The following is a 12,208-nucleotide window of genomic DNA, read 5'->3' as shown; positions in this document are numbered from 1 at the left end:
TGGATATACGTAGGTTGTTTCTGCGCCAGTATTACGTATATAATCTCTTTTTTTTCCATTTGTGCTTTGCATTTTAACTCGTGTTGTTGATCGATGACGTCGTGCTGTTTGTATTTTTTAAGCTAGGAGGTGCTAACATGAGTTATGTGTTCGGAGGAGAAAGAGATAAATCGAACTAAGTTAATTAGTCGTTACTTTACGACAGAAAGCATGAGTAATTAACCACTGTATGCTCAATTGTCTAGATCTAACGTGAAGTTTAGTGTATCTTTACAGTTAAGGTTTCAACGTAGGTACGAGGTTATCTTGTTTGTAAGGCACACCGGCATCGTTTTAAAGCGCGATTTACAGGGGATTTTATAATCAACATAAGCACAGAAGAGAGAAATCACAAGATAATGGTGTTCTGGTCGCTTTAGTTCTAAAGAATGTTATTTCAGTATAAATTCTATTATTCAATAATCTAAAGAACTAGGACCAGTGTAAAAAGTTTTTGTAAATTTACGCAAAGCTACTCTAGGGTTATTTGCTCTGGCTATATTTTAATACAATTGACGTCTAGTCAGTACCACCCCCACCAGTCTTTTTTACTGCTTACCGACGAAAAGTGGGATCGAATGTCACATTATAACGCTAACTCGGCTGAAGGGACGAGCAAGTTTGGCGGCGGGATTTGAACCCACGACCTGCAGGTTTCGCTTCGAGCTCTTTAACCACCAGGCCATTTGAAAGCCACTTGTTGATATATGTAACATTTCACTTTCAAGCTTTTTCTCTGTTATAGAATAAAACAGGATGTTAAAATATTATTCGTTGAACACAATTCGATTTGTCAGCGTAAGAAAAACATTTCCATTACACAGCGTTAGAAAGTCAAGCCGAAGTTAATATAAAGAATGAAGAAACGAGAGTGGAGACGTGAGACTGTGTTACGCATGATCACGAGAGATTACAATTAGCTCATGGCTTAGTGGAATCGAGTGGAAAACGTTTAAGATTAAACTTTTATGTGAATCTTTCACAGAGTAACATGTTCGTGTTTATACTGTTTAATAGAACACTTGTTAAATATTGGTGAATAAAACAACAGTTATGAAATTTAAATATTGTGGTAAAGACAAATGAAAATAAATGAGCTATCACTGTATAAGTTTACAAAGTTTAGATACCAGAAAGTCCCATATGTATGAAGTTATTAGACTTTTGTAGGGATCACACAGAGATCGAGAGCTGGCGGAACTGTCTAGAGTGAATGAGAATAGGGTGTGGAAGTTTTGACTGAATGCTCGCAGGGCAGGGTACGCAGTCGCTGTTGAGCGAGACGCAGGTCACCGCAGCCGTAGCGCGCACACACAAAGCACATTGTACGTTTTCCTGCAGATGGCTGATCGATGGGACGTTTTCTGGATTCGTGCTTCCTCTAGCTGCGTTCGTGCGCAGCATCCGCCCAGCCTGTTTACTGACTCTTCTTCCACTGAAGGGTTTGTGAACATCGGTTACAATCTGGACCATCGGGGTTTTATACCGTGGGGGGGAAGTAAAAAGTTCGTTGTGTTCAGACAAACGTTTTAGCTCTATCTCCAATGTACCTTCTTCGATTACAACGAAATATTTAATATCGGAACAACAGTGATGAAAAGTGAGGTTTAGTTCTCACACTAATAGACGTGTAATAATCTTTCTTTGGAGTCCCCCAGTGTCATTGTTTTGAGAAGTGTTTTCTAACTTGTGTGTATGGTAAACAGTGGATTTTACGTTTTTTTACTCACACGAGTGAAGTCACCAGATTATAAAGATCGGTCTTCAATTTTATATAAGTTGATCGTAAGTAAATTAGGCTAGAGATTTTGAACAATTTTATGTTTAGTTTCTTTAAAACATTAAGCAAGAATGTTTAGCATTTGAGTAAATAGAAAATATGAAACTTAGAACTTTAACTCTTTTATAACCAGAAGATATTACATAAACTTCACGTTCACTGTACTTATCATTACATAAACTTCACGTTCACTGTACTTATCATTACATAAACTTCACGTTCACTGTACTTATCATTACATAAACTTCACGTTCACTGTACTTATCGTTACATAAACTTCACGTTCACTGTACTTATCGTTACATAAACTTCACGTTCACTGTACTTATCGTTACATAAACTTCACGTTCACTGTACTTATCGTTACATAAACTTCACGTTCACTGTACTTATCGTTACATAAACTTCACGTTCACTGTACTTATCGTTACATAAACTTCACGTTCACTGTACTTATCATTACATAAACTTCACGTTCACTGTACTTATCATTACATAAACTTCACGTTCACTGTACTTATCATTACATAAACTTCACGTTCACTGTACTTATCGTTACATAAACTTCACGTTCACTGTACTTATCGTTACATAAACTTCACGTTCACTGTACTTATCGTTACATAAACTTCACGTTCACTGTACTTATCGTTACATAAACTTCACGTTCACTGTACTTATCATTACATAAACTTCACGTTCACTGTACTTATCATTACATAAACTTCACGTTCACTGTACTTATCATTACATAAACTTCACGTTCACTGTACTTATCATTACATAAACTTCACGTTCACTGTACTTATCATTACATAAACTTCACGTTCACTGTACTTATCGTTACATAAACTTCACGTTCACTGTACTTATCATTAAACTTGAGTCAGGTCTTACCTTGTTAACTGTATCGTTTGTACTCGGTATTTTTTTCGGTAAAAAATTCACGGCAACGTAAACGTAAAAGATTGAAATAAACATAAACAGGAAACATACAGCGTTTTTATCATACAATAATATAACACTGAAGATGACCTAAGAAGGTCGAAACGTTGTTCTATGCTTTATTAGTAAAAATTTTAATACCCGTACCAGCCGTCCTGAGATACATTTTTACAAGTGGGTTTCTCTTCACGGAACATTGGTCTTCTTTCCTGCCTAAGTAAGGCTATTGCTAAATATTGAATGTCTTGACGTTTGAAACTGTTCAGTATTATGTACGTATAGCATTAGTTCTACAGAATATGTACTTCTGTGTCAGGCCCGTCTACCCATGTATTTGTTTCGTTACAGTAACAATGGTAACTACGTGTTTAAAAGTTTGGGCTGTAATTGTGTTTGTTCATCGAAGCTGACGTCTTTGTTAAACAGTCACTACGTCCGCACTCGGATGCGTGAAGATCACCGAAAGTGAATCGATATTTTAACTGTAATTAATTTAGCTGTAACTTCGTCTTAGCTGACGATATATTTGTCTGTATTCAGTAGACATGCATGGCGAATAACGCACATACCCGTCGTCTCATCATGCCCGTGAAACAAGTAAAGTAAATTTACGCCATGCGTGGCACGCTTGTTAGTTTTTGTTGTTTCTTTTAAGTGTTAGCTTAGTATTCATTTGTAGAAGATACAGCTTGTTTCAGTGTCACTACACACGCACACACATGGTTCGGTTTCATGTGTGATGCAGCTGATTCCATTATTAAACAAATGGTCTGGTTTCATGACTGATACAATGTTTGTGTTACGGTTTCGTTAAGATGTAACTGATAGCACGTAGCGTTACACAAGTGGCCCGATTTCATTAAGATGCAACTGATACTAGTCACACAGGTGATTCGGTTTCGACTGATTTAAGTTGCATTCGCGTGACGGAGTTTTATTTCTGTTGAAATTTATGGACTTGTCTCTGGTAAAGTAAGATCGTGTCTAAAATGTTTTACACATTTCACATTTTTCAAACACTGCTGTTATCACGAACGCACGAATCATCGCAGTGAATAAAGTAGAGCTACAGTGCGCATGAACTCACATTTCACATTATAGATACTTCTGTCGAGCAGAACACGTGGTTTTTATAGCTAGGGTGAACATGCCTAGACAGTAACATACAAACACAATTAATGGATTGAGTTTTCTGACGCTTGAAAACACTCATTATAGATAATATACAAAAAATCCAGTAAAAATACACGCACTTCCCTCCTTATTAACCCGTAAATTGTGAACAGGCTGTGCTTTTCTGATATTCGACTACTATCGGTGTTGTTTAATCTACTTTGATATTACACAACTTAGCTAAACCAGTATCACAACATTAGTGGATGTTCCTTTTTGTTCGTGGAATTGCAACTTCGTTGAACCAGTGTTACAGAATTAGTTGTTCTAGGTTTATGTAGATATTTCAGCTACATACATTAATCCTATTTTTGCAACAACCTTGTCCATGATCTTTCCCCACATTTTCGCTTTCCAAGGTGAACTTTATCAGGTGTTTGGTACTGCTAAAAGAATATGTAAAGTAATTATTAACAGTTCAGTGTTGACTGATATTATTTAGGGTAGCGATAGATTCATCTCGCGTTATCAACCTACCACATCAATATTTTCTTGGCGTTCCATTCTAGGTAAGAACTCCACTCGGCTAGAGGCTGATAAGTCAACTTATCTTACTGTACAGTAAGTGATATCTGATTTTTATTATTTATTACCTTGGGTGACTTGAATAAAATGTGTTACCAACTTACAGAAGTATAGCTTATTCATAAAGTGTGAAAAACTGATTAAATTAGGTCAATATGTTAGGTTGGTGATTGAAAACAACCACAAATTTTTCATAAGAGAGTGTAAGAGAAATCTAACCTCATTATTTTAATAAATGAATTGTTTGAACATTGTCAGTGGTATAGTGCTTCCTCCTTACTTCTTTAAATTATTTTATAACAGACAGGGAGGTTAAGCTTATTAGAGAACTTGTTTTAAAGTTTGTTGCATCACTCAGGTTTTAGGTAAAGATGAGGTCGTAGCTACGAATCCCACCACCACCGAACACACTAGCCCTATCAGCCGTAAGGATATTATAATCAGATACTTAGCCCCAGTATTCGTTGGTAAAAGGTAGTTCAAGAGTTGGTGTTGATTAGTTGCATTCCCTTTAGTGTGTCAGTAATAAATTAGGGATAACTAGTGCAGATAACTCTCGAGTAGCCTTGTACAAAACAAAAACATTTTTCTTACTTCCTTCTCCCTCACGACATCTAGTGGTAGCTATTAGTAGTTAACCATGTAGCTGGTGATGTCAGTGTAAAGATTACTGACAGCTAAATGTTTTACTGCCTGTACCTTTCGACTGTGCCCATCATCTTTCACGATGAGTACTTTAAGTTGACGGTAGTGTCAGTAAGTACAAGCAGGTTTCAACACTAGAAGTAGCCTGGTATATAATATGGTTCCAGAAGAGTATTCAAAGCAAATGTTTTAGTGGGAAAATATTATCTCAAATGTTTTTAGTGTCTGATATATTTGAATAGCAAACCCCTCATACAGTAATTTGCCTTTCTAATGTAATCACTCGAGAAGTAATTGGAACAAGTTAGGTTGTCTTTGAATTCCACCTGGTAACAAATAAAGGTGTTTGTAATTATCTGTCTTAATGGTTACCCCAAACTTTTCTATCCACTGGACACAAATTTGACCGTTGGACACACAGTTAGTGAAACTGTTTGCTAGTAAGAAACAAATAACTAGCTTACACAGACACTGGAAACGATTCTTACGACTTCAGTATAACTTAGTTTAACTAGAACTAAAATCAAAAGAAATAAAATCCAAAGATTGGTGTTGTAGGAAATGAATCTATTCTCCACAAGCCACGAATCATCTTTGAGTGTACTGAACCTACTAGACAAAGACTGTCATCTCTTCACAGCAATCATCGTACAGGTATAAACACCGTAGTCCGTATAACTCCATCATTGTACAAGTATAAACACCGAAGTAAACATAACTCTGTCATTGTACAGGTATAAACGCCGAAGTAAGCATAACTCCATCATTGTACAGGAAGAAACGCCGAAGTAAGCATAACTCTGTCATTGTACAGGTATAAACGCCGAAGTAAGCATAACTCCATCATTGTACAGGTGTAAACGCCGAAGTATGCATAACTCCATCATTGTACAGGTGTAAACGCCGAAGTATGCATAACTCCATCATTGTACAGGTGTAAACGCCGAAGTATGCATAACTCCATCATTGTACAGGTGTAAACGCCGAAGTATGCATAACTCCATCATTGTACAGGTGTAACACGCAGAAGTATGCACAACTTGTATTTAAACTGCACTTCCGGAAATGGCCTTTCTAGTAGACATTACTTTGTAGCTCAGAATTTGGAATAGCTAGGATTGGCTATTGTAACGGTAGTTAAGGCGGTTGATACTGTAAAAATGCTATGTTACGAGGTTTCTTGAACTGTATCTCTTGTTAACAAGTGTGGAATGTGTAGAAAGTTCAAAAACAGAACTTGTATGTGGAGTATATGACGTAACTGAAGAAACACTCAAAAGTATTTTATGAAAGTATAAAATTCAAAACATTGACTTGAAAACGAAAATTTAGTTTGAGGGGGCTTTAAGAAGATCTAACAAAAAGGATTTTTCAAACCACACACGTGAATAATTATAATACAGATAGGGTCGCGGGTTCGAATCCCCGTTGCATCAAACATGCTCGCCCTTTCGGCCGTGGGGGCATTGTAAAGTGAAGGTCAATTCCACTATTCGTTTGTAAGAGAGTAGTCCAGGAATTAGCTGTGATTGGTGGTGACTAGTTGCCTTCCCTCTAGTCTTGCACTGCTAAATTAGGGACGGCTAGCGCAGATAGTCCTCGAGTAGCTTTGCGCGAAATTCACAAATAAACTTAATTATGAAGATTAGAAGAAGAAACAGGTTTAGCAGTGGTTTAAACAACGCTGGACAAAAATGACCCTTTCTTTAGATGTTGCAGTGTTAACTCCTATTTTAGCCATTTTCACAACTAAACTATATAAATTACCTTATCATTCCAGAAACAAGCTGTTTTAATACAGCCACCATTTCACAATCACAACTTCATTAGCAAAAATGATGAAACGTTTTTATCTGAGATAAATTATATTTTCAGTACAGTGGTTGATATTACCTAGCTAGTACTAACTATATATTAAATTAGAACCTTTTGATGTGCTCGTATTACATTATCACTTAACGTTAGGTTTGAAAAACAATGAAGATATGAAAACGATGTATTTTATAGAAACAAAACTTTTATGTGAATTGAAATAAATGAACCATGTAATGGATTGATTGTACACAGTATAACAAACCATAAATAAAAATGCATACACTAGTTATCTGAGATGTAACAAATACAGCTTCAAGATAACCTTGAAGATATTAATATGATTTTTTTTGAGAGGTGTCATTTTGATCAGGGCAGCCTTTTTTTCAAACAAAAGTTGGAGATTTGAAGTTCTACAACTGTGATAATTGTTGTGAGTAAATGTTTATGCCCTGAACTGCCATTTGTAAACTAGGATATTTTACTCCTGTTTTTAGTTATTTTAGTGTAAATATATGTTACCCTCTACTGTAAAATTAGTAAAGTAAGTTTGGCTATTTAATCTCTGATTGTATCTTATACGTGCACTTCACCGTTGATATTTTGTTTTCTAAACTTGATTTTCTCCTATCTTGTTATGATTTAATTTTGTGTATACATGATACTTTTGAGTACCTTGTTTCAAAGTTTGCTGATTGTGGAATAAGCATATTTCGAAACGTTCGATCGAGTAAATATGGTTGTTTTTCGCCTTCGCTACGCTAACTTTGTCTTCATTTTTCATTTTCAGCCCGGCATGGCCAAGTAGTCAGGGAGTTTGACTTTCAGTCTGAGGGTCACAGGTTTTCGAATCCCCATCCCGCCAAATATGCTTACCATTTCAGCCGTGGGGGCGTTATAAGGTTTCGGTTAATTCCGCTATTTGTTGGTAAAAGAGTAGCCCCAGAGTTGACATGGGTTGTTGATGACTACCTACCTTTTCTCTTGTCTTTAACAGTTAAATTAAGGGACGGCTAGCGCAGATAGCCCTCGTGTAGCTTTGCGCGAAATTCAAACCAAGCTTGTCTTCTTTTTCTGTTTCACGAGGCACGATTTTATTTTACACTTCTTCCACGTAGCACGTGCATCTTTTGTGTTTGTCCTCGAACAACAGATGATTTGAAAGATCGTGTTTTATCCTTGATTAACCACCGAGATAGCAAGTGCGCTTCATTGTACGAACACTTTCAATCAAATACTCGTGCCCTCACTAAACATTATAAAGTTCGTGGTTTAACCAGTTTTATGTCCCTTATTTGATTGAGAAACTGCCCTTTGATTTGGCGCTGAAGGTCGTAAATTGACCAGTTGATGTAGGTAAATAAGAGTTGGTAGCTTGTTCTAGTCCATTGTTTTATGAAGTGATGTCAGAACTGGTCATTACATGGCTGACATCATCAGGAATCTATGCCAGTTTCAAGTCTTAAAACACTCCATTACAAATGTAATAGTAGCTTCATGGATTAGAAACTAGGCAATTTAGTTTTTATTGGATTAGATGCATTTAAGGTATAAATTGTTTTAGGTATAAACCTATATATATCACTTATTTCCGCGTAGTTGAAACTGTTTACCAACTAACGTATTCTTAAGGAGAGGATATTGTTCAATTCGCCCCACCAGTAGTGTATCGCTATTAGTGTGGTTCAAAAAACGCAATGTTTTTGTGTGTTGCAGAACCAGTAAACATTGTGATACAAATAGAATCGTTGTATTTGTTTCTTTGATAATCGTGATTGAAAACGACCATATATCACAACAAGCGAATTTCCGAAAAAAAAAAAAAATGAATTAAATATGTCGTTAGTAACATGTATTTATGGTTTATAGAAAAACACAAAAAACCTAAAACTCGAACGTTTTTGAACAGTTCACTATTCTTCAGGAAAATAAAGCGCTCGAGTTTTTGGTTCTCTTTTAAAAAATCACTGGAACATTAGTGTGAGATCTTGTGTGTTAACTTGTCACTCAGAAGTTGTACTTGTTTATCAGTCGTCCTGATAATTGTCCACGGAAAATGAGTGCGTTTGTTCTGCTTCATTAAGAGGTGGAATACGAACTTCCCAACGGTGTATGTAACCGATAACTAAATGTATTCATTTCATTGTAATACTGGAAAGGTGTTTTTCATCATATTTTTTTTTGTAACAGTAAAGAATTTCTTGTCTTCATAATATGACCAAGCAAGTTTGTGAATTCACAAACATACCGTACTTTATAATTCTCATCTGTAGCCATAGCTTTTACAAACCTTTTTTTTTAAAGTTTCTTGATGTAACACAACAGAAGAAAAATTTGGCTTGATAACATAAGGTTTGGGACAAATTCCTACTTGTAAGGGTAGCGAATATTAAGCATGTTATATTTGCCTTAATTCCTGAGGGTAGAACACTCACTAAAACATAAAACCTTCACAATGGATTTTTTTATACTGTGCATGCAACCTTTCACAACCCTAGAATGTTATAATTACGTTTTCAACCTTTTATACTATGCACTATGGAGCGTAGTGACCTAATGCAGACGTTCCACGGTTAACATTTTTGATGTATACACTTGTGTTTAGTATGTATTTTCTTGTTTAAGGTAACCTTACCTTCTTATTGCAGGAGAAATGTGGCCCTGAGTGTTTTGTCTTCTTCCATGCAATAACTGTCAGGTAAGTGATTTCTGGAACGTTGTTTTATCTTTACTTTACGTAATAGAAAGGTTTACTTCAAGTAATTTATACTGTACGTTACAAGTAAGAGGTTGTAATTACCTACTGAAATAAATAGGCTTAGTTTTAAAAGCATTCAAGTATAGTATTTACAAATCACAACATTTATTCCTACATTAGATGTTTCATTTCAGTACGCCTACCGTGTCAACACTATCCCATTTGGTATATGATATTCCCAGATATGTGTTTTTTATAAAGCCGTTTGAAGTGAGCTACTGTGTTTTAAGAAAAATGATTGAAGGTCCCTCGCGGGAGAAGAAGTGGTTTTGTAATGATTGGTAGCGTTGTACGTAGTATTATGGAGGAATGGTGCAATAGGAGTGATTCTTCCTTTAAAAGTTAATAGTTTGGTGATAGGCGAATTGTTATATTACAGTGAATTATTTCTGTGACACTTTAGAGTTATTTCACTGATTTGAAATTCCGTTGCTTTGTTTTTTTGAACATGCATATTCACAGACTGGAGTGGGACAACGGTAATTCTTAGAGTTTAGAACGCTAAGACTAGGGGTTTGATTCCCCTTGATGGACACAGCAGATAGCTCAATGTGGCATTACTATAAGAACTTGCACAACGCACTGGCTGGAGACAAGGAATGTGTAACTTGTTATTGTCACCTCTCGGCCGTTGCATGCGCGAGATTTAAAACAACGCTACAGTGAAAAGAGGTCTGTGTTCGCCAGTCCTTGAAGCTATCACTTGTTCTTATGTGGTCAAGTCACTACTTAATGTCAGACTTAAAAGCTCCACGTGGTTTTCACTGTATCTAACATAATTGGCCATAGCATGAAAGTGAAACCGTTTCCTTGTTTCAGAAATGCCTTCCTGTTATTTCTGTATGTAAACATGTAATTATATGTATTTGTATAACTTGTTCTTTCGGTTGGATATGCTGAGAGTGCTCGCGTAATTTGACTCAATGCAAAAGAATTCTTCCAAAATGACGCGACATTTTTTTTCTTGCTATTAAATTTCATACATGTTAAAATATTTATACGATTACCATAAATCCTAATGTATGTGTGGTTTATAAGTAAATGTTCATTAGCATAATGTATTTAACCGACACTATTTGTGTTCTTGTTTTCTTCGAGTTTCTTTATCAGAGATCAGTGACTTAGTGGTATGAAAATTAATTTTATGTGACTATAGTATAACTTCAATATTGACTAATTATTATTATTTTGATGCCTTTTAGGCCACCACATTAAATATCTCGAATATCAGTTTATATGTGGTAAACTGTGTAGACGAGATACGACTTTTCCACATATAACTCCTAGTTTTATGGAAAAAATGAATTAAGTTTATGTAATTGGTTTAAGTTTATTAGGAAATACAAAGTAAGTGTTGGAACTAGTGTTCACTTCATCTTCACAGTACATATCTTCAAGTATAAACAACATGCTTACAGATAAGCTTGAACTACGGCTTGCCAAAGCACATATAACGTTTCATCACATGCAAAACCAAAACTACTCTTAGACGAGGGGGGAGGACAAAGTCACAAGCTTGTTTCTTTAACAAAATCACCATAAAGGACAAACAGTAAGTTTTCAGTACAGTAGTTCATATATGTATAATTTTCTTTAATTCTCAAGTTATTGAATTTGTTTCATACCCCAGTGGAATATACATACTGTATGGCGTTAATCAGCTGTATGTTTTGGTGTAAAGAACTGACAAAATAATAATTCATTTTCATATAAGACTTTAGGCCCTTCATCAGTAGTTAGCAGTGTAAATATGGATATTGATTTTGGTCTCGTATGATATTAGGGACAATGTAAACAACAAATACCGATGGGATTCATGATGCAGTTGGTAATTTTGGAGATTAAAAATTGTGGTATAATTATTTACTCGTATTAAATGTTAATAAAAAAAACCTGTTCCACGTCTACCATCTTTAAAGATGTATGTACTATTTTAAGGGTTTTTATGTTTGCGAGTTGTTTTTAGTTATTTGATAAGAACGATGCAAAGTCCAGTCAACTATAACGAGCATGATTGATTTCAAGTTCTATGATATACGTTCTTTGAACGGACTTAATTAACAAATACAACTAACCAATCGCTTGCAAGCTTTCTAGTTTCTTGAAATATAAGTCCAAAAAGTACAACGCTGAACTGACTTCTCAATTAACTAATTCAGGGTTGGAACAAGATTTAGTTGTACATAACTTATTTTGTACGATATTCACTTGCTTGCCGTAATATCATATGCTACTTACGGCGTTGGAGATTACTGCGTCACAGAATGATTGTCAAAGCCCAAGAAGCACTCCATTTCTCTTGTACTTGTCTGGTGCCACTCTCTCTTCATAGACTGTGTAACCCAACAATCTCAACTGTCCACAAAACAATAAACACTTCTGGGAAATTCAGCGTAATGCTCCCTTTTCTCAACTGATTCGATGCTTTTCTTCGCGAAGATTTTGCAAATGTTTTTGCAGTGTTTGTGATTGTCATCTAACTACATGGTGCAATATTAAATGGTAGTCGAGAGTAAAAACATTTATTAAAG

General features: G+C 35.6%; 1 protein-coding gene across 24 annotated transcripts in view; it reads left to right on the top strand.

The window, feature by feature from the left end:
- Positions 1 to 12,208, top strand: part of LOC143253459 (plasma membrane calcium-transporting ATPase 2-like) — a 278,542-nt gene that overhangs the window by 94,421 nt on the left and 171,913 nt on the right. For 18 of the 24 annotated variants that reach the window (XR_013029643.1, XM_076507422.1, XM_076507424.1 and 15 more), the window contains one exon: positions 9,568 to 9,617. The exons of 4 other annotated variants lie outside the window; for them this stretch is intronic. The gene's annotated coding sequence lies outside the window, so the exon portion shown is untranslated. Of the gene's footprint in view, positions 1 to 1,471; positions 1,825 to 4,475; positions 4,499 to 9,567; positions 9,618 to 12,208 lie in introns of those variants that run through there. 2 more of the 24 variants (XM_076507413.1, XM_076507405.1) reach the window with 2 other exon arrangements.

Source organism: Tachypleus tridentatus, chromosome 6 (assembly GCF_004210375.1).
Source record: "Tachypleus tridentatus isolate NWPU-2018 chromosome 6, ASM421037v1, whole genome shotgun sequence".
Classification (NCBI taxonomy): Eukaryota; Metazoa; Arthropoda; class Merostomata; order Xiphosura; family Limulidae; genus Tachypleus; species Tachypleus tridentatus.
Note: the sequence above shows the minus strand (reverse complement) of the source record. Positions and strands in the feature narration are given on the sequence as shown.